Here is a 20,713-nt window from a genome sequence, read left to right on the forward strand (position 1 = left end):
CATGCCCTGTGCTTTGACATGGGGAGTGCAAGGCCACAGTCTCTCAAGTGGGTGTCTTGCCCACTCGTTCTGGAGGGGGCAACATGCCCTGTGCTTTGTCCTGGGGAGTGCAAGGCCACAGTCTCTCCAGTAGGTATCTTGCCCACTGGTTCTGGAGGGGGAAACATGCCCATTGCTGTGTCCTGGGGTGATGGCTGCACTGTGGTAGTGGATGGGGGAGGCTCCTGGTCAGCCCCTGCACTTTGTTATGGCTGCACTGTGGTGGTGGTTGTGGGAGCCTCCTGGTCAGCCCCTGCACTCTGTGATGGCTGCACTGTGGTGATGGTTGGGGGAGGCTACTGGTCAGCCCCTGCACCCTGTGATGGATGCACAACCACGGCTGGCGGTGGGGACCCTGTGACAGCCGCTGGTGGAGGTGGTGGTGGTGTTTGGCTGACAGCTTCTCCTGGCGTAGATTGCCTTCCCTCCTCCTGGTCATGGGTTGGGGATCCCTTACCCTTCCTGGCAGGCGTGGATGGGCTCTTCCCCCCTCTGCCTGCTGGTGCAGACTCCTTCCCCTTCTTTCCAGCTGGTGCAGGCTCCTTCCCCTTCTTTCCAGCTGGTGCAGGCTCTTTCCCCTTCTTAGCAGCTGGTGCAGGCTCCTTCCCCTTCTTCACAGCTGGTGCAGGATTCTTCCCTTTCATCCCAGGATGTGCTGCCTCCTTCCCCTTCAGTGTTGTTGTTCTGGTATCCCTACCACCACGAGTAGGTGGTGCTACCACTGTCCCCGTGGACTGTTTGGCTGAGGTGCTGGACTGTGTCCTTGCTACCCTGCCCATATGTGCAGGACTGGAGGGAGTGGTAGGGAAGAGGTCAATTGTAGAAAGGAAAAGCTTTTTAGGTATGTTGGGGTGGGAAGAGGGAGGAGTAATGGGAGTGGAGGAGGAGGGAGTAGTCATTGGAGGTGTATGTCTGCTGGATTTGGATGCAGGTGCATGGGCTGTATGCTGTTGTGAGGTGGATGGCTGTTGGGTGTCTGAGTGCTGGCGTTTGTGTGGAGGGGGGACAGACATGGTGGGAGAGGACACAGGGGACACATGCATGGATGTTTTGGAGGTGTCTGCCAGTGAGGTGTGTGTTCTGCTTGGTGTGGTCATGATGCTGGTAGTGGATATTGATGTAGTGCATGCAGGTGAGAGTGTAGCCTCAACTGGATGGGAGGCGGAGGAGGAGGAGGGGGAGACAGTAGAGACAGTGGTGTTTGTGTGAGTGCCTGTGGGATGAAGTGTGGTGCTTGTGTTTGCCGGTGCCACTCTTGGGTGTTGGCTTGTGTGCATGCATGTCTTTCTGTGTGCTTAGGATGGGTTGGGGTTGAGCAGAAAGGGTCTGGAAGTGGAAGTTGGAGGGAGGACGGCTGAAACATGGACAATGGCTGCCATCAGAGAGGAGGCCTGAGCCTGAATCGATCTCTGTTGGGCCGCCAATCCACCATGAATGCCCTCCAGGAATGCATTGCATTGCTTCATCTGGGATGCCAGCCCCTGGATGGCATTTACAATGGTTGATTGCCCTACAGATATGGATCTCATGAGGTCCATAGCCTCCTCACTCAAGGCAGCAGGGCTCACTGGGGCAGGGCCTGAGGTGCCTGGGGCGAAAGAGATGCCCACTATCCTGGGTGAGCGGGCACAGGCAACTCGCTGAGGGGCTTCTAAGTGGGTGGTGATGGTACAGGGGGTGGCAATTGTACCTGCAACTGGGGTGGTCACAGAGGTGTCTGCCACCACCAGGGAGCTCCCATCGGAGGAGGTATCTGAGTCTGTGTTGTCCCCTCCAGTCTCCACCATGGTGCTACCCTCGCCCTCTGTCCCACTGGTGCCCTCAGCATCGGTTGACTCTGCCTTCAGGGTCCAGTGGGATGCAGCTCCCTCTGTCGCCGGTGCCTCTGCTCCTCCGCCAGATGATGCTAATGCACATAAGGACAGGATGATGAAACAAGAAAGGGGGGAGAGAGACAAAGGATACACAGGGTCAATGACTGCACCAACACCACCATTGGTGTACACAGCACCCTCACACACAGAGAACAGGCCTACGTACTATGCATTATACTACCAGTGAAATGGCTAGTCACCAAGGAATGAGGAGGGGCACACCCTGCAACTGCAGCACACCTGGGACCCATGCAGCTCTGCCCAGACGTAAATAGTAACAAGGTAGGTGAGCAGTATTTTCCAGTCAAACCCTTAGCCACCAGAGGACCTACATTGCTATGGCTGGCCTGGCCTTAGGGGCACCCACTAACACACAATCACCACCTGGATACCACCCCACCAGCCATAGGTTGTAATGATACCCACTGTACTCACCCCCTTGTGGCTGCTGTGATGCCCTTAAGCACCAGTCTAGCTCAGGGTAGGACACTGCCAGTATGTGGGCCATCAGGGGAGTCAGGGTCCAACGGGCACCCCTTCCTCATTTGAAGGCCATCCCCAGTTGGGCCTCTGCGGTCTTGCGTGCCCAGCGTCTCGGGTCCTCCCACCATTTACAACAGTGGGTTCTCCACCTGCCGTAGACCCCCAGGGTCCACATCTCCTTGGTGATGGCACGCCATATTCCCTTTTTTTGATGGGCGCTGACCTGCAGAGGCAATACACACAGGAGAACACCATTAGACAAACAGTCCAGCCTGTCACACAAATGGCACACCATACCCGTTTGCATCACCATTGACACACACATAGACCAGCCTACAACATGTACACCGCAAAGAGGACATCCACCCACACCCCTTACACTAGGCCTTCACATACAACTCCATGCTTTCATGCCACATGCATGGTGCCCACAGTGTACTCACTGGTTGGTCTGGAGGCCCATACAGCAGTCCGTACTGGGGTAGGACCCCATCCACCAGTCGCTCCAACTCCTCAGAAGTGAAGGCTGGGGCCCTTTCCCCGGTCACACAGGCCATGGTAGGTTCCAGACACAGGTTCCAGCAGCACATGCAGTGTAGGTCCTCTCCTGTGGAAGGTCAGGAAACAAGTGAGGAATCAGATAGAAAATGGCGGTCATGTCCGCGGCGGTGCATACCGTCACCGCCGGCATAGATCCCATTGGCCACTGTACCCCATAGGGCCCAATATTAACCAATGAGGAATTGCACAACGGTTCACGATCACCTTCCGCCACGGTACACAACGTCGGCGCCATTGCCTCACTTCCACCTGTCCCTCCACACAGGACAGGCGGTCGACATTTCAGGGGGGGTGAACAGGCCTATTGATAATTGCTGCGTCACAGGATCAATAGGCACATACTTGATATATTACACCGTCCCATAACCTGTTTGCACGGTGTGGGCTACAGTTGTGGCTCCATTGTTCAGTTTGTGACAGCCTACTCACTCTTGTGTCCCCTAGAATACCTATCGCTGTGGATGAATAAGAGATGGAGACATACCCCGTGTACAGACACCTGGTGGACTTGGCTACACTGGAGGACAGGCATATAATACTCACCTTTAGACTGGACAGGGCCACAATCACAGAGCTGTGTGCCCAATTGGAACCTGACCTGATATCAGCTATCCGTCATCCCACTGGGATCCCCCCTCTTGTGCAAGTGGTATCAGTGCTCCATTTCCTGGCAACTGGTGCTTTCCAAGTGACAGTGGGCTTGGCAGCAGGAATGTCACAGCCAATGTTCTCAATCGTGCTAGCAAGAGTCTTGTCTGCCCTGATAAAACACATGTGCAGCTACATTTATTTCCCTCAGGTTGAAGATTTGGCCACTGTGAAGGCCGGGTTTTATGCAATGGGACATATAACCAATATAATTGGGGCAATTGACGGAACATATATTGCATTTGTAACACCCCCCGCCAGAATGAACAGGTGTTCAGAAATCGTAAGAGTTTCCACTCCATGAATGTGCAGATGGTGTGCTTGGCGGACCAGTACATCTCCCACGTCAATGCTATGTATCCAGGGTCGGTGAATGATGCCTTTGTCATGTGGAATAGCAGCATCCCAAATTTGATGTCCCAACTACAGAGGCACAGGGTGTGGCTAATAGGTGAGCCCTGGTTCCCACCCAGTATATGTTAGTGTATGCCTATGGTTTTGGCCATATAGGATAGTGTATGGCTAAATGTTGTCACTCAATATGTGCAGGTGACTCTGGTTACCCAAACCTATCAGGGCTGCTAACCTCTGTGAGGTATTCCAGGACAAGGGCTGAAAAACATTAGAATGAGGCACATGGGCGAAGCAGAAGGATCATTGAAAGGACTTTTGGCCTCCTGAAGGCCTGGTTCAGGTGCCTCCATCTGACAGGTGGATCCCTGTGCTACTCACCCAAGAAGGTCTGGCAGATAGTAGTGGCATGCTGTATGTTACACAACCTGGCCCTCAGGCGCCATGTACCTTTTCTGCAGGAGGAGGAGACTGAAGATGCCCCTGTGGCAGCAGTGCACCATGAGGATAGTGAGGATGAGGAGGCAGAGGATAAGGATGTGGACAACAGAACATCAGTGATACGTCAGTACTTCCAATGACACTCAGGTGAGACAGTGCAACTTCACATTTCTATGAGTATTGATGTATTCTGTGTGGCATTGGCATCCTGGCATTACCCACTTCTTTGCCCAACTTACTGTTACCTATGGATACTCATTCTGCAGATGTTTGTGATATGACTACATTCTCCTGGTTTGATCACAACAGCCAGCTACAGGTCATTAATTCTATGCTCATACTAGTTACAGTTAATTTACAATGGTTGTATCAATTTCAATCAATACAAATGTGCAAAACATGAAATACTAGCAGTCAAATGTTATCCAAGGGTGTTTATTGTTGTGCTAACATACAGAGGGGAAAGTGCATTGGAATGGGGTGATGATGGAGGAAAGTCCAGGGTATTGTTCCAGTCTGTTTGCAGCACAGGTGCATTGTCCATGGGGACATAGGAAGGGAAGCAATGGCAGGTCAAGGTGGAGAAGGTGACTGAGTGGGACACAAGGAGGACAATCAGGAGAGTCTCATTTCCTGGCGGTAGTCTTGGCAAGTGTCTCTGGCTTCTGCCTGGTTCGCAGGGAACGTTTGCGGGGTAGTTCACCTTCTGCAGGGGGAGGGGTGCAGGTGGCCTGTTGATTGTGTGGCGGGGCCTACTGGCCACTAGCGGCAGCCGAAGTGGAGGGCTGTTCAGATAACTGGCTAGTGGCAGTGGCCCGCTGGTGTGCTGTTGCCTCCCTCATGATGTTGACCATGTCTGCCAGCACCCCTGCTATGGAGATCAGGGTGTTGTTAATGGTCTGCAAATCCTCCCTGATCCTCTGATACTGTCCCTCCTGCAGCCGCCTGTTATCTGGCCCATTGTGTCCTGGGAATGGTGATAGGCTCCCAGCATCTCAGAGAGTGCCTCCTGGAGAGTTGGTTCCCTGCTTCTGTCCTCCCCCTAGGACACAGCAGTCCTCCCAGTGTCCCGGTTGGCCTGTGCCTCTGCCCCCTGAATGGTGTGCCCACTGCCACTGACCCCAGATCCCTGATTGTCTTGTGTGCGAGGTGTGGCTTGGGGTCCTTGTACAGGTGGGCACACTGCTGATTGACGTGTTTTGGGGACAGAGGTGAGGGAACACTGGCTGGGTGCTGTTGTGTTGGCTCCTGATGGGGGAGGTTCTGTAGTGGTCTGTGAGTGGGCGTGGGTGACCATCTGTCCAGTGGTCCCTGATGGGCCAGGTAGATCGTCCAGATCCTGAAGTCCAGAGTTACTGTCATCACTGTGGGCCTCTTCTGTTGGGAGACTGGTTAGTGGTGGCACCTTCTCTCCAGTGACATTGGCTGGGGTACCTGTGGGGATGTAAATGATGTATTATGCTTCAGGTGTCTGACATTTGTTCTTCTGTAGCTTCCCCTCTATGGTTGTTGTTCCCCTGCCAGCTTTTGCTTGTGTCTGTTGGTGTATTGTGGTTATGTTAGTTTCCCTATGCTGTGCATGCTTTGGTGATGAATGTCCATGCAGGGCTGGGAGGGGTGTCCATGCATTGTTACAGCATGCAGGGCCTGGCATTGTGATTAGTGAGATGTGATGGTGGAGTGTGTGGGATGTGGTGGAGTGATGGGAGTGAGCCTGAGGGTGTGTGAAGGCAATACAGGTCTGGGGGTAATTGTTAAAAGTAGACTTACCAGTGTCCAGTCCTCCTCCAACTCCAGCGAGTCCCTCAGAATGTAGTAATGCCAAGACTTGCTCCTCCCATGCTGTGAGTTGTGGGGGAGGAGATGGGGGTCCATCGCCAGTCCGCTGTATGACGAGCTGGTGCTTTGCTGCAATGCAATGTACCTTCCCCCGTAGGTCGTTCTACCTCTTCCTGATGTCGTCCCTTGTTCTTGGATGCTGTCCCATGGCGTTGACCCTGTCCACGATTCTCCGCCATAGCTCCATCTTCCTTGCTATTGATATCTGCTGCACCTGTTCTCCAAAGAGCTGTGGCTCTACCCTGATGACTTCCTCCACCATGACTCTTATCTCCCCCTCAGTGAAACAGGTGTGCCTTTGTGGTGCCATGGGTGTTGTGTGATGTGTGTTGGTGAGGGTGTGTCGGGTAATGTGGTGAGGTTTATGATGTGGAATGCGTGAGGAGTGTTTGGGTGTGAGTGGTGTGTGTGTCTAGTTGTCTCTGTGCTCTTCTTCTCAGTCTTGTGGTGGCAATAGTTATTGGTAAAGGGTTGTGTGTAATGTGGGTGGGTGTTTTATAGTGGTGTGGGTGTGTGGGTGTGGTGTGTATATGGGTGTCAGGTGTGTGTTGTTTGAATTTGCCAATGTAGTGTTGCTTTGTATGTGGGTGTCAATTGTGAGCACGCCTGTATGTACCGCCAATCGTTTACCGCCGTTGAATGTCCACCATGGTGATTCATGTGTCATATTGTGATAAGCGTTGTTCTTTTGGCGTAACGGTGTGGGTTTTGGGACTCCCAATTTATCACCGAACTTTGGTCTGGTGGATTTGTGTATGTGGCTGTATTCTGTCGGATTGGTGTGTGTGTCATAATATGGTGAACCAATATTCGCCAGCACTGTTGTAGGTTGGCAGCCGTCAGCACGGCGGTAAGTGGAATTTACCCCCAATGTCAGAATGAGTGCCAGAGTCTCTAACAGATAATGCGTTACCAAAGCTAAGTAACTTGTTAATCTGTTAGAGACTTCTAGCTGCAGATTTCTTACCTTTAAATAGATACTTAAACCATAACCTCCTGGCTGTGGGCTGCGTATAAATCTCATTTACACTAAAAAGTCCTGTCGGACCGAATGGGCAAAGTGTTCGTCTCTCTGTACCTGGTTGTCCAGGCAGTAATGTTTCGTAAACATGTGCAAGGATGACCACGTTGCTGCCTGCCAGATATCGAGGACTGGCACCCCGAGCTAACACAGTGATAGCAGCTTTGCCCCTGGTAGAATGAGTCCTCAAGCCCTCAGTTGGATGCTTCTTGGCCAGTGTGTATTGAACCTTAATACAGAGAACGACCCAGCGAGAAATGGTGTGTTTCTGCCCTCCCCAGCCCTTCTTTGCTCCTACGTACCCCACAAAGAGTTGGTTATCCACCCGAAACTCTTTTGTGTGGTCAATGTAGAATGACAACACTCTTCTTTAGAGGGATGTGGTGGAGCAAAGAAGGTGGGCAGGGTGATGTTCTGACCCAGATAAAATGGGGTCACAACCTTGGGGAGGAAAGAGGCACGAGTTCTGAGTACCACCTTGTCTGGATAGATAGTGAGATACAGTGGCGTTGATGACAGAGCTTGCATCTCACTCACCCTCCTGGCAGATGTTATTGCCACTAAGAAGGCTGTCTTGATGGTGAGCAGCCACAGGGGACATTTGTGCAAGGGCTTGAAGGGATCACATATAAGAAACGTGAGGACCAGATTTAAGTCCCATTGGGGTATAACAAAGGGCATAGAGGGAAACATGTGCAAGCCTTTTAAAGAATGTATGTATAATGGTAGTATTGAAAAGTGAAGGCTGATGAGGCAGCCAAAAGGAATGCAGATAAAGCAGAAGGAGAGCACTTGAGAGTGCCCAAGGCAGAACCGTGCTGGGCAAGAGACAGTATGAAGAGAAGGATATCCGAAAGAGAAGCAGAAAGAGGGTCAATAGACCTTTCTGTACAATAATATACAAAGGGCCATATTTATACTTTTTGACGCACAACTGTGCCAACGCAGTTGTGCGTCAAAAATGTTAACGCCGGCTAACGCCATTCCAAAGCGCCATGCGGGCGCCTTATTTATTGAATGACGTTAGCCGGCGCAGCTGACTGGTGTGCGTAAAATAAAATGACCCACACCAGGCAGCGCGCCGGCGTAGGGGAAAATGGAGCTTGGGCGTCAAAAAATGGGGCAAGTCAGGTCTGAGACAAAATATTGGCCTCAACCCGATTTGCGCCATTTTATTTACTCCCAACCCCCATTGAAATGACTCCTGTCTTAGCACAAACAGGAGTCATGCCCCCTTGCCCAATGGACTTATGTCCCCTGGCCATGGTCATTGGGCATAGTGGCATATAGGGGGGCACAAATCAGGCCCCCCTATGCCACAAAAAAAAAAAACAATAAATACTTACCTGAACTTACCTTAAGTTCCCTGGGATGGGTCCCTCCATCCTTGGGCGTCCTCCTGGGGTGGGCAAGGGTGGCAGGGGGTGTCCCTGGGGGCATGGGAGGGCACCTCTGGGCTCCTTCCGAGCCCACAGGTCCCTTAACGCCTGACCAGGCGTTAAAAAATGACGCAAAAGCGGCTGGACGTCATTTTTTAAGGCCCGCCCACTCCCGTGCGTCATTTTTGCACAGGAGTTTAAATAAGGCGCACATGCCTTAGAGTCATTTTTTAGAAGGGAACGCCTACCTTGCATATCATTAACGCAAGGTAGGTGTCCACGCTAAAAAATGACGCATACTCCAAGATCTTTGGCGCTAGACGGGTCTAACGCCAAAGTATAAATATGGAGTTAGCTTTGCGTCGGATTTGCGTAAAAAAAAACGACACAAATCCGGCGCAAACAGAGTATAAATATGCCCCAAAGTGTTTCAAATGGCAGGCGTATACCGTTTTAATGGAGGGAGGCCTGGCTGCCAAAAAAACTTTACAGATTTTGGGAGGATGGTCCAAAGCCATCAACTGTTTCCGCTCAATCTCTACGCATGTAGACGCAGAGTTGGCAGGTTCAGGTGGAGAACCTTTCCTTGCTGCTACGACAGAAGATCCTTCCGAAGGGGGAACCTGATTGGAGGACTCATTTTCAGAAGCTCGGGATACCAGTCTCCCCGTGCCCAATCCGGAGCCACTAGGATCACTTGGGCCCGGTTGTTCTTGATCATCTTGCGAACTCTGGGTAGAAGTGGTATGGGCGGAAAGGCATACAGGAGGCCTGAACAAAAAGCGTCACCGAGCAATTGCTGCCTGGGAAACTCCAATGCCCAATACCACTGAGATTGCACATTCTCTGCGGAGATGAACAGATCTAACCAAGGCTTGCCCCACTGCTGAAAGAGTCCTTGTGCCACCTCCGGGTGGAAATAGCATTTGTGATCCACTAGGCACCAACAGCTGAGTTTGTCCACCCTGGCGTTCAGAGAACTTGCCAGGTGTTGAACCATCAGGGTTATGCCCTGCTGTTCCAGCCATGTCCAGAGATGCAGAGCCTCGTGACAAAGGGTCCACGACCCCACGTTACCCTTCTTGTTGCAGTACCACATTGCAAAGGTGTTGTCCATAAACACCTGAACTATCTTCCCATTTACAACAGGAAGAAATGCTTTCGATGCCAGTCGGATCCCCCGGAGCTTTAGTAAGTTGATATGGAGTCCGGATTTTTCTGGATACCAGAGACTTCTGATTTCCCCCTCACCCAGATGCCCACCCCATCCCAGAAATGACGCATCTGTCACTACTGTTAGATCTGGCTGGGGAAGGGAGAGGAGTCTGCCTCTGGCCCAGTCACCATTCACTAACCACAACTGCAGGTCTTTTGCAGTTCCGTCCAAGATCTTAACAGAGTCTGTAAGATTTCCCTGATGCCACACCCACTGGAACTTCAGGTCCAACTGCAGATCCCTCATATACTATCTGGCATGCTTGACTAAAAGGATGCAGGAGGCCATGTGTCCCAACAGCCTCAGTCTGTCTCACTGAAATCCAGGAAAGAGGCTGAAACATCACTATCATAACCTGAATATCCTGGACTCGCTTCTCAGGAGAATAAGCCCAAAACTGCACTGTGTCCAGAGCGGCTCTGATGAAAGGGAGCTTCTGAGAGGGAGTCAGGTGTGACTTCGGCACGTTTATAGTGAACCTAAGCGAATGCAGGAGGTTCTCCTTTGTCTGAAGGTGGTTGGCGAAAGCCTGGGGCGTAGGAGCCTTCAACAACCAGTCGTCGAGGTAGGGGAAGACTGAAATCCCTAACCTGCGCAAATGAGCTATTACCACCGCCATCACCTTGGTGAACACCAGAGGGGCATTGGTCAGACCGAATGGGAGCACAGTAAACTGAAAGTGCTCATGGCTCACCTTGAACTGCAAGTAACGCCTGTGGGTGGGCAGGATGGGGATGTGAAAATATGCATCCTGCAAGTCCAACGCTACCATCCAGTCTCCTTGGTCTAGGGCAGACAAGACCTGAGCAAGAGTGAGCATCTTGAATTTCTCAGTTTTGAGGAAGAGACTGATGTCCCACAAATCTAGAATGGGGCGAGGACCCTTATTCTTTTTGGGAATCAGACAGTAGCGGCAATAACAACTACTGCCTACATCTGACATCGGGACCCTTTCTATAGCTCCCTTGGCCAAGAGAGCTAAAACTTCCTCGCAAAGCAAAATTAAGTGATCCTCCATCAGCTATTCTTTTAAAAGAGGCATAGAGGGAGGGAAAGACTGGAAGGGGAGGGAATAGCCCTTCTGTATTATCTGCAAGACCTATTTGTCCGATGTTATGGATCGCCAGTGAGGGAGATGAAACTGAATCCTCCTTCCAACTGGATGTGTGTGGTCTTGTAGAATCATACTATGAGGACTTGGGTGCCCTGGAAGAGGGGGGGTTGGGTGGTGGCAGACCTCTGGCTAGACCTTCTGAGTCTGTAGGTACAATAACCTTGTCCTCACACTGAATGCTGAGATGAGGGAGGACAGTGGCTGACTTGTGGGTGGCGTGGTAACACAGCCCTTCCAAAGCCTCGAAAGGGGTGAAAGGGAGACTGCTGGCGAGGAGGCGTCAAGAGGCCCAAGGATCTGGCCATAGCTCGAGAGTCCTTGAACCCCTCAAGTGCTGAGTCTGCCGTTTCTCCAAAAAGGCTTGAGCCATCTAAGGGCATGTCCATCAGGTTTGACTAGATATCCCCCAAAAAGCCAGATGTATGAAGCCAGGAATGGCGTAGAAGGGCCACTGTTGATGAAATCGTCGTGCCCAGCGAGTCAGTTATGTCCAAAGCACACCAAATCTTAAACTTGGCTGCATCTCTCCTATCCTTGGTATCTTGAGTGAGAATCGCCCGTACACCCTCCAGGACCTGGGGCAGCACCTGTGCCACCATGTCCATAAAGTATGGGAAGAACGGCCCAATAGGCATGGGGTGTTGATGAACCTTAATGCCAGGCTGGAAGAAGAAAACATCTTCTTCCCAAGTTGTTCCAGCCTCTTAGATTCCCTATCTGGTGGAGCGGTAGGAAGGCACCATGGGAAGTGGAGGCTTGGACCACCAAGCTCTTCAGGTGGGGTGTTGGATGAGGAAACTAGGGTCAGTAGGAGCTGGTTGATGGGGTAACCGATTGTCCTATTTACAGGAGCCCCTGTGCTGAGTTTGGACCACGTCCCAGCAGACATCAGTAAGGGCTTCGTTGAAGGGTAACATCGGTTCTGATGTGGAAACCCCCAGCTGAAGTACCTCTGTCAGGATGTTAGTTCTGACCATCACTGTAGGCAAGTCTAGGTCCAATACCTCAGCTGCTCTAAGCACCATCATGGCATATGAAGCTCCCTCCTCCGTAGACACTGAAGGAGGTGAGAGCATGTCAGTATCTGGAGAAGTATCCAGTCCACTGGCTTCCCCTAGATCCTCATACCACTCCTGCCAATCGATATTCTAAAGGGTCCTCAGACCCCTCCCATTCCTCACCTGTGTCTGACTGTTCGAAATAAGCCTCAGGCACTGATCTGGGGCCTGTTGGCACCATCGAAGTCGGAATCGGCATTGTATGATGTTGTTCCAGCTTCGGATCATCCAGAATGAGGATGGGGCTCACACCACCAGTGGAGCTGGTGGTGGGGGAGCGTCCACGTCGGTACCAACGCCGGAGAAGCCTGACTGTGTGGAACTGGCATCGGTTCTGATCCAATATCGGATCCCGGGGTCCCCAAAGGCACTGAGGCCAAAGCCACTGGCGTTGAACACGATGGGGCCACTGCTGACCTGGTGGGGCCAGAAGTCCCACCAGCGTGGCAGCCTGCTTAAATATGAGGCGCATGGCTTCGTAAAATTCTTTAAATTGAGTGGGAGCTGCTCTGGCTCCTCGATGGGGGGAGACGTGAAGTTGGCCCTGGCATCGGCTTCACCGAACCGTGCTCAGAACATCGACATTCCCTTCTTGCCTCATCGGCCAACAGACGTGGCAAAGTCAAAGTCCGCATGGACTTCTTCTTCTTTTTGTGCATCTTCCCTGAGTGCCTGGAGGACCTCCGATGAGAAGAGGACTTAGGGCTCCTTAAGCAGTCCTGCAACCTCCTCCTCAAGCAGAACTGTGACCTCCTAGGAGTCACGCCTACCAACGTTGACTTCCGGGCCACCATCTCACACAGATGAAAAAATCTTCAACAAAAAGCTCGAAAAAAGCCTGCCAAAAAAGGTAGAGTGTAGCTCGATCCCGGACCGGCGCTTAACTGACGCGGACGGAAAAGAACTGACATTGGCACCCTGGGGTTGTGCCTTTATAGGCAACTGTGATGTCAAGATGCTGACAAGGTCAGGTGGAGCTGAAAGACACACGCGGATCTGAAACACTCCACCCGATGGTGCACACAGGGTATTACTCAGCAAAAGATTCTGGATTCGTAGCTGATGCCAGGGAATTCAAAGGTAAGGAATCTGCAGCTAGAAGTCTCTATCAGGTATAGGCAGACTGTGGAAGGAGACTAGGAAAAGAGGACCCCCTATCCGGATCAACATGCAATATTGAATACCGAACAAATCACAAAGCATTAGTTTCAACAGAAGAAGAGGCACTTGGCAAAGATGCCACTAAGGATCTACCTCAGGCATTGAGTTTGGCTATGTTAAATTGATGACGAAAAGCAAAAGGGTCTACAGAAAAAATCAAAGTGAACAAAACAGGAGAATAGTAAATAAATTAAGGCCCTCATTACAACCCTGGTGGTCGGTAATAAAGCAGCAGTAATACCGCCAACAGGCCAGTGGTAAAAAAAATGGAATTATTACCATGGCGGAAACCGCCAACACAGACAGCCACTTTAACACTTCGACCGCCATGGCGGTAGCAACAAACACCACGGCGGTAACTGCCAACAGCCAGACGGAAGACAATGTACCTCCCACAGTGATATGAGAGGCCAATCCACCAGATTTTCCGGGGCGGTACCAATGCCATCAAAAGCACAGTGGAAACAGTACACAGAAGGGAAACGACTCACCTCTCGACACTCAGGGAAGAACCATGATGCCATGGAGCCCGAGCTGCACATTTTTCAAATGCTGGTCTACCTCCTCACACACCAGGAACACGAATGGCAGCGAAGACGACCACGTTGAGTACCGCACCTAGCACACAAGGGAGGGGGGAGGAAAAAGAGAGTGACACACACACGCAACACCCCCCCACCCCCACCCCAACATTATACACACAAACAGATGCAACAACATTACATATACACCCCGTAACCCTCAGGAATAATGCAAGGACAAAAGGAATTGATTAAACTGAGTGTAATAGTACAATATTAGATAAGTACGTCCTTAAAGCAATAAACCAGTGGTTCCCAACCTGTGGTCCGCGGACCCCCAGGGGTCCGTGACTCATTCCTAGGGGGTCCGCAGGCCTGGGAGGAAGGCACGTCTCCAGCTGGGGCCTCTGACAAACATGTGTGTGTGTGTTTTAATATTTATTACTTCCTTTGTTGAGCAGTTTTAAACGTGTCAAGCTAACTCAAGTGATTAATGCATCTGCTGGAGAGAGATGGGAGTTTTGTGCAGTGACAGTTTTGACTCAAAGGTAGCACAGATGGTTAATATGCCTGCTGCAAAGAATGTGTATCATGCAAAGAACAGTATTTTATGGGCATGGCACAGTGGGTCACTGCTTTTGTCACAGATTCTTATGTTACTGTGCAGTTCATAATCGTAATCTAGCACAGTGAGCTGTGAACTGCCATTTAAGAGCTGCATGCAAACCGCATTGCCCAAATTAGAAAGTTGTTTTTATCCTAGTCTTTCATTTTCCTTATGCTGTTAAAAAAGGTTTGCTTGTGTGGAAATACATTCTTATTGCTAACACAGTGCTTAATTTGTGCTTGTTGTTTCCGGTGCTGAGCACCAGCATTTATTTTTGAGGGCCGGGGCTTATTCTTCTGCCTCAAGCATATGCTGCAAGCATATGGGAAAGGCTGAGGAAGGGAAACATGAAAAAGCGTCACAAAGGGAGAAAGTAGAAAGCTGCTAGAGTGAGCTGAAGTGGCAGGGGGTGGCTTTATATGGATTGAAGAGACCCGAGATGGCTTCAGGATTACGTGCCTCAGTATTCTGTGTACTCACATTTAATTGCAGCATCCGTGTGTTTAAGAGGAGGGTTTTGGGCACCGGCACGTTTTTATTTACAAATTAGGCACTGTGCTAAAATCATCGCTAATCACTGTGCTGTGTTCTGAATCCTAAGTTTGTGCTTCTCCGGACCAAGCACTCTTTGAAAATGCCTACCAGTGTGGATGACATGTAAATCCTACACCTTGTAGTCCCCTGTAAAGTGCCCTGACACCCTACAGTGGTATGAGAGGTGCTATAAAACAAATGAAGTACATGTGACAGAGAGGCTAGGGAGAGAGGAGAGGCCCTCATGGTTTACTTCATTTCCCCTTCACTTATTTATGTGAAAAAGCTTTCTCAGATCTTGCATACCTAAAAAATAAAAACAGAAATCGCTCAGGAAATGTGGAATCTGACCTGAGGATTCACCTTTCCTAAATCAAACCAAACATTGAAAAGGTAGTTGCCGGGATGCAGCGCCAACCTTCCCAGTAAAATGTTTCGATTTTTGAATATTTTTCAATATAAAATAATTTTAGCTTTAGTAATTTGAGTATTTGGTGTGTACTTGTTATATTTTTTGCGAATTACTGTTTTACTGTTTGAAAATTAAATTGTACAAATTGCTGGGGGTCCCCGGCTTTCAGTAATGATTCATTGGGTGTCCTCAGGAGTCAAAAGGTTGGGAACCACTGCAATAAACAGTATGTACAATATATACAAATGGAGGGACAATGCCCACTCCAAAATGTCCATGGCCCACGGGGCCATAACACATAAGCCAAGGCCACACTTGACTCCTGCCTCAATATGGAGAGAACACTGCATGGGCATCAGGTCGAAAACACACAGGCACCTCAGGGGGATGGGGAATGGGGAGCCACCTCAGCCAGAAGATGGTACAACGCCAGTGCTCCTGGAGGAGGCTACATGCCCACTGCTTGGTCCTGGGAAGTGCAAAGCCACAGTCTCTCTAGTGGGTGGTTTGCCCACTGCTTGGTCCTGGGGAGTGAAAAGCCACAGTCTCTCTAGTGGATGCCTTCTTCCACTGGTTCTGGAGGGGGTTTTGTGCCCAGTGTGCTTCATCCTGACAAGGAGGGGGTGAGTGAATGCCTTCTTCCACTGGTTCTAGAGGGGGCTTTGTGCCCACTGTGCTTCATCTTGGATGGTGCAAGGTCACTGTCTCTCACCTGGGTGTCATACCTACAGGTGTTGCAGGGGCCAGGACGCACCGCAGCCCATGTAGTCATGACTACACACTGCTCGCCGGCGGTGACGGCTGCTCAAGGGATGGCAGTTGCGGTGCAGGTGGTGGTGGTGGTGCTGTCAGTGGTGGGTGGAGGCTCCAGCCCTTCCCCTGCAGCCTCTGACGGCTGCCCACTGTGGCTGCTGCTGCTGGCAGTGGAGCTGGTGGCGTTGCAGTTGGAGGTGCTGGCTGCGGTGCAGATGATGGTGCTGTCGGTGGTGGGGGAGGCTCCAGCCCTTGCCCTGCAGCCTCGGACGGCTGAAGTGCCATGGTTGTTATTGTTTGCCCCTCCCTGCCCTTGGCAGATGGTGGTGCATCCTTACATCTGCCAGCTGGTGTTCCCTTACTGCCCTTGCTGTCTGGTGGTGCCTCCTTCCCCTTGCTGGCTGGTGCAGGCATACTGGCTGTGCTGACGGGTGCCTCCTTGGAGCCTCTCAGACCTGCAGTAGCTGCAGAAACTACAGTGGCCGTGGACTGGGTGGCTGAGGTGCTGGGCTGGGTTATGGCCACCCTGGCTCGAAGTGAAGGTCGGGTAGGGAATAGGTCAAGGGTGGCGAGGAAAAGTTTCTTAGGGACACTGGGGCAGGAAGAGGGTGAAGGTTTGGGAGTGGAGGAAGAGGGAGTGGTTATAGGAGGTGTCTGTCTGCTGTGGTTGGGTGCAGGTGGATGGACTGGATGCTGTTGTGAGGTGGATGGCTGTTGGGTGCTTTCGTTTGTGTACTTTGGGAGGAGGGGTCACAGACACAGTGGGAGAGGATACAGGGGACGTTTGCATGGATGTGGGGGTGGTGACTGCCAGTGAGGGGCGTGCAGTGATAGGTGTGCTTGTGATGGAGGTAGTGGATGAGGAAGGAGTGCATGCAGGTGCAAGTGGAGACGCTACTGGGAGGGAGGTGGACGAGTAGGAGGAGGGAGGGACACTGTGGAGGCAGTGGATGTTGGTGTGTCTGCATCTGGATGGTGCTTGTGTGAGTGCACGTGGGATTAAGTGTGGTGCTTGTGTTTGCATGAGCCGCTTCTGTGTGTTGATTTGGGTGAATGCGGGTCCGAAGGTGTGCTTGAGATAGGCTGGGGTTGAGGGGAAGGGGCTGGGTAGAGGAAGTTGGAGGGGGGAGGCTGGAGACAGGGACAATGGCTGCCATTGGTGAGTCGGCCGGAGCCTGGAATGCTCTCTGTTGGGCCGCCACGCAAGAGTGAATGCCCTCCAGTTATGCATTTGTTTGTTGAAAATGCCCTGCTAGACCCTGGATGGCATTCAGTATGGTTGACTGCCCAACAGAGAGGGAACTCAGGAGGTCATTAGCCTACTCACTGAGGGCAGCAGGGCTGACTGGGGCAGGGCCTGAGGTGCCTGGGGCGAAGGAGATGCCCATCCTCCTGGGTGAGCGCGGATGGGAAACATGCTGAGGGGCTGCTGGGAGGGAGGTGCTGGTACGGGGGTGGCAGCTGTACCTGTACTTGGGGTGGCCACAAAGGTGTCCACCATCACCAGGGAGCTTCCATCAGAGGAGGAGTAGCTGTCGGTACTGTCCCCTCCTGTCTCCGTCGTGGTGCTCCCCTCGCCCTCCGTCCCACTGGTGCCCTCACCGTCGGTGGATTCGGCCTCCAGGCCCATGTGGGATGCAGCTCCCTCTGTCGCTGGTGCTTCTGCTCCACCACCAGATGATGCTGATGCACACAAGTACAGGGTGACAAAACAAAAAGTGGGGGGGAGAGACAGAATATACACTTGGTAAATGCCAGTAACAACACTACCGTTGGCGTACACAACTCACAGGGAACAGCCCTATGCACTAGGCCATGCCCTACCAGTTACAATGCTGGTTACCTGGCCATGGGGTACAATGCCTAACGCCATTAGCTGCACACCTGAAACCCACAGGACCCTGCCCACTAACATAATTGGGGTTGAAGAGCATCTGAGCTTGCCCATCATGGAACCTATCCTTCCATGTTCGCCCTGGCCTAGGGGCACCCACAGCCGACATCCCCCACCCAGGTTACACCTTTACGCATGCAAAGCCATGATTCTGAATCTGTACTCACCCCCTTGTGGCTGCTGTGATGCCTTCAAGCACCTATCCATCTCAGGATAGGCCACCACCAGGGTGAGGAACATCAGGGGGGTCAGGGTACAACGGGAACCCCTTCCACGTTGAGAGGCCAGCCCCAGCTGGGCCTCCGCCGTCTTCCTTGCCCAGTGGCGCAGGTTCTCCCACCGTTTGCGGAAGGGGGTGCTCCGCCTGTTAAAGACCCCCAGGGTCCACACCTCCTTGGCAATGGCACGCCAAATACCCATTTTCTGATGGGCGCTGACCTGAAGAAATAAAATACAGAAGGAAAGTCATTATTCATACCATCCGGACTGTCATACTCATGGCCCAACATATCCCTCCCCTTACGCACATACATTGATGACCACACATGCAGCACTCTGCTCAGGACCCCTCAGCCGCCCCCTACACAAGGCTTACACACACAGTACTCCATACATTCATGCCCCATGCATCATGCTCACAGTGTACTCACCTGTTGGTCTGGAGGACCATAAAGTAAACTGTACTGGGGTAGGACCCCATCCACCAGTCTCTCCGACTCCTCCAAAGTGAAGGCAGGAGCCCTTTCCCCAGACACTCGAGCCATGGTCGCTTCCAGACACAGGTCACAGCAGCCCTTGCAGTGTAGGTCTTCTCCTGTTGAAGGTGAGGTAGCAAGTGAGTGAACAGATAGAAAATGGCAGTCACGTCCGCAGCTGTGTGTACCGTCACCGCCGGCCTACATCACCATTGGTTCCTGGAACCCATAGGACCCAATGATAACCAATGTGGGGTTGCACGGCGGTCATCGACCGCCACCTGCAACGGCGCACAACGCCAGCGGAATTACCTCATTTCAACTTGTCGCTCCTCACAGGTCAGGCAGCCGCCATTTCATGGGGGCACAGGCCATGGCACCTAACTGCGTCACAGCAGACATAGGCACATCAATGGACTTACAAGTTCACATACTGTTTCTGTAAAACAAAAATAGCATATTAATCTGAGTATATGTTTGAATATGACCTTCTGCTCACCGTTTTTCACTCTGAGGAGGAATAGGAGAAGAAGACATACCACCACGTAGAGACCTCTGGTGGACCTGGCAACAATGGAGGACAGGCACATTATCCTAACCTACAGACTTGATAGGTCCACAATCCATGGGATGTGTGCCCAATTGGAGCCAGACCTGATTTCAGCTATCCACCACCCCACAGGTATCCCCCTCTAGTGCAGGTCCTGTCAGTGCTCCATTTCTTGGCAAGTGGTTCCTTCCAAGCTACAGTGGCCATGGCATCAGGGATGTCAAAGCCTATGTTCTCAAACGTGCTGACCAGAGTGTTGTCTGCCCTGATGAAACACATGCGCAGCTACATCGTATTCCCCCAGGTGGAGGATTTGGCCACAGTGAAGGCTCACTTCTATGCAATGGGACATTTCCCCAACATCATTGGTGCTATTGATGGTACACATATTGCCTTTGTTCCCCCCCCGGAGAAATGAACAGGTGTCCAGAAATCGAAAGAGCTTTCAGTCTCTGAATGTGCAGATGGTGTGTTTGGAGGATTAGTACATCTCCCATGTCAATTCAAAGTATCATGGCTCTGTGCATTATGCCTTTATCTTGAGGAATAGCAGCATCTCATATATGATGTCTCAACTCCAGAGGCACAGGGTGTGGCTAATAGGTGAGCCCATGGTCCCCACCCAGTTAATGTAGGTATATGGGTGTGGGTTTGGCCCTAAGGGTGAGTGTCTGGCTAACAGGTATCCCTCAATATTTTCAGGTGACTCTGGTTACCCAACCTTTCATGGCTACTGACCCTAATGAGGAATGCCAGGACAAGGGCAGAGGAACGTTACAATGAGGCACATGGGCGAACAAGGAGGATCATTGGCACACCTTTGGCTTCCTAAAGGCCAGCTTCCGGTGCCTCCATCTGACAGGTGGATCCCTGTACTACTCTCCCAAGAAGGTGTGCCAGATCATTGTTGCATGTTGCATGTTGCACAACGTTGCCTTGAGATGCCAAGTGCCTTTTCTGCAGGAGGATGAGGCTGAAGATGGTCGTGTGGAGCCTGTGGACAGTGACGAAGAGGAGGCAGAGGAAGAGGATGTGGACAACAGAACTACTATAATTGAACAGTACTTCCAGTGACACACAGGTAAAACACTGTAACTTCACCTTCCATTGCAGTTTTGTGTCGGACATTGTACATAGCAGCCTGAAGTCCCGATTTCTATGGCCACTTACTGTACCTTTTGGCATCTCTTGTTTCAGATATCTGTGCCCCACTCTGGCTCCTGGTGTTTTTACTGCTGCCCACTACAGGTCATACCTATGTATACGTAACTGTACATTTGAATTGCCATTATTACAGCTTGTTAGACTAATACATTTTTCAATCAATTGACAGACTCCATACTTGTATTAGTTTCAAGGGTGTTTATTTCTGTGATAATAAGTGTAGGGGTATTACAATGGGCTGGGTTGATGGTGGAGGAATGTCCAAGGTAAAGTTCCAGTCTATTTGTATCACAGGTGCATTGTCCAAGGGGGCATAGGAAGTGGAGCAATGGCAGTTGAAGGTGGACAAGGTGACAGAGTGGGACACAAGGGTGACATTCAGGGGAGTCTTATTTCCT

The sequence above is a fragment of the Pleurodeles waltl genome, chromosome 3_2, assembly GCF_031143425.1.
Source record: "Pleurodeles waltl isolate 20211129_DDA chromosome 3_2, aPleWal1.hap1.20221129, whole genome shotgun sequence".
Lineage (NCBI taxonomy): Eukaryota > Metazoa > Chordata > Amphibia > Caudata > Salamandridae > Pleurodeles > Pleurodeles waltl.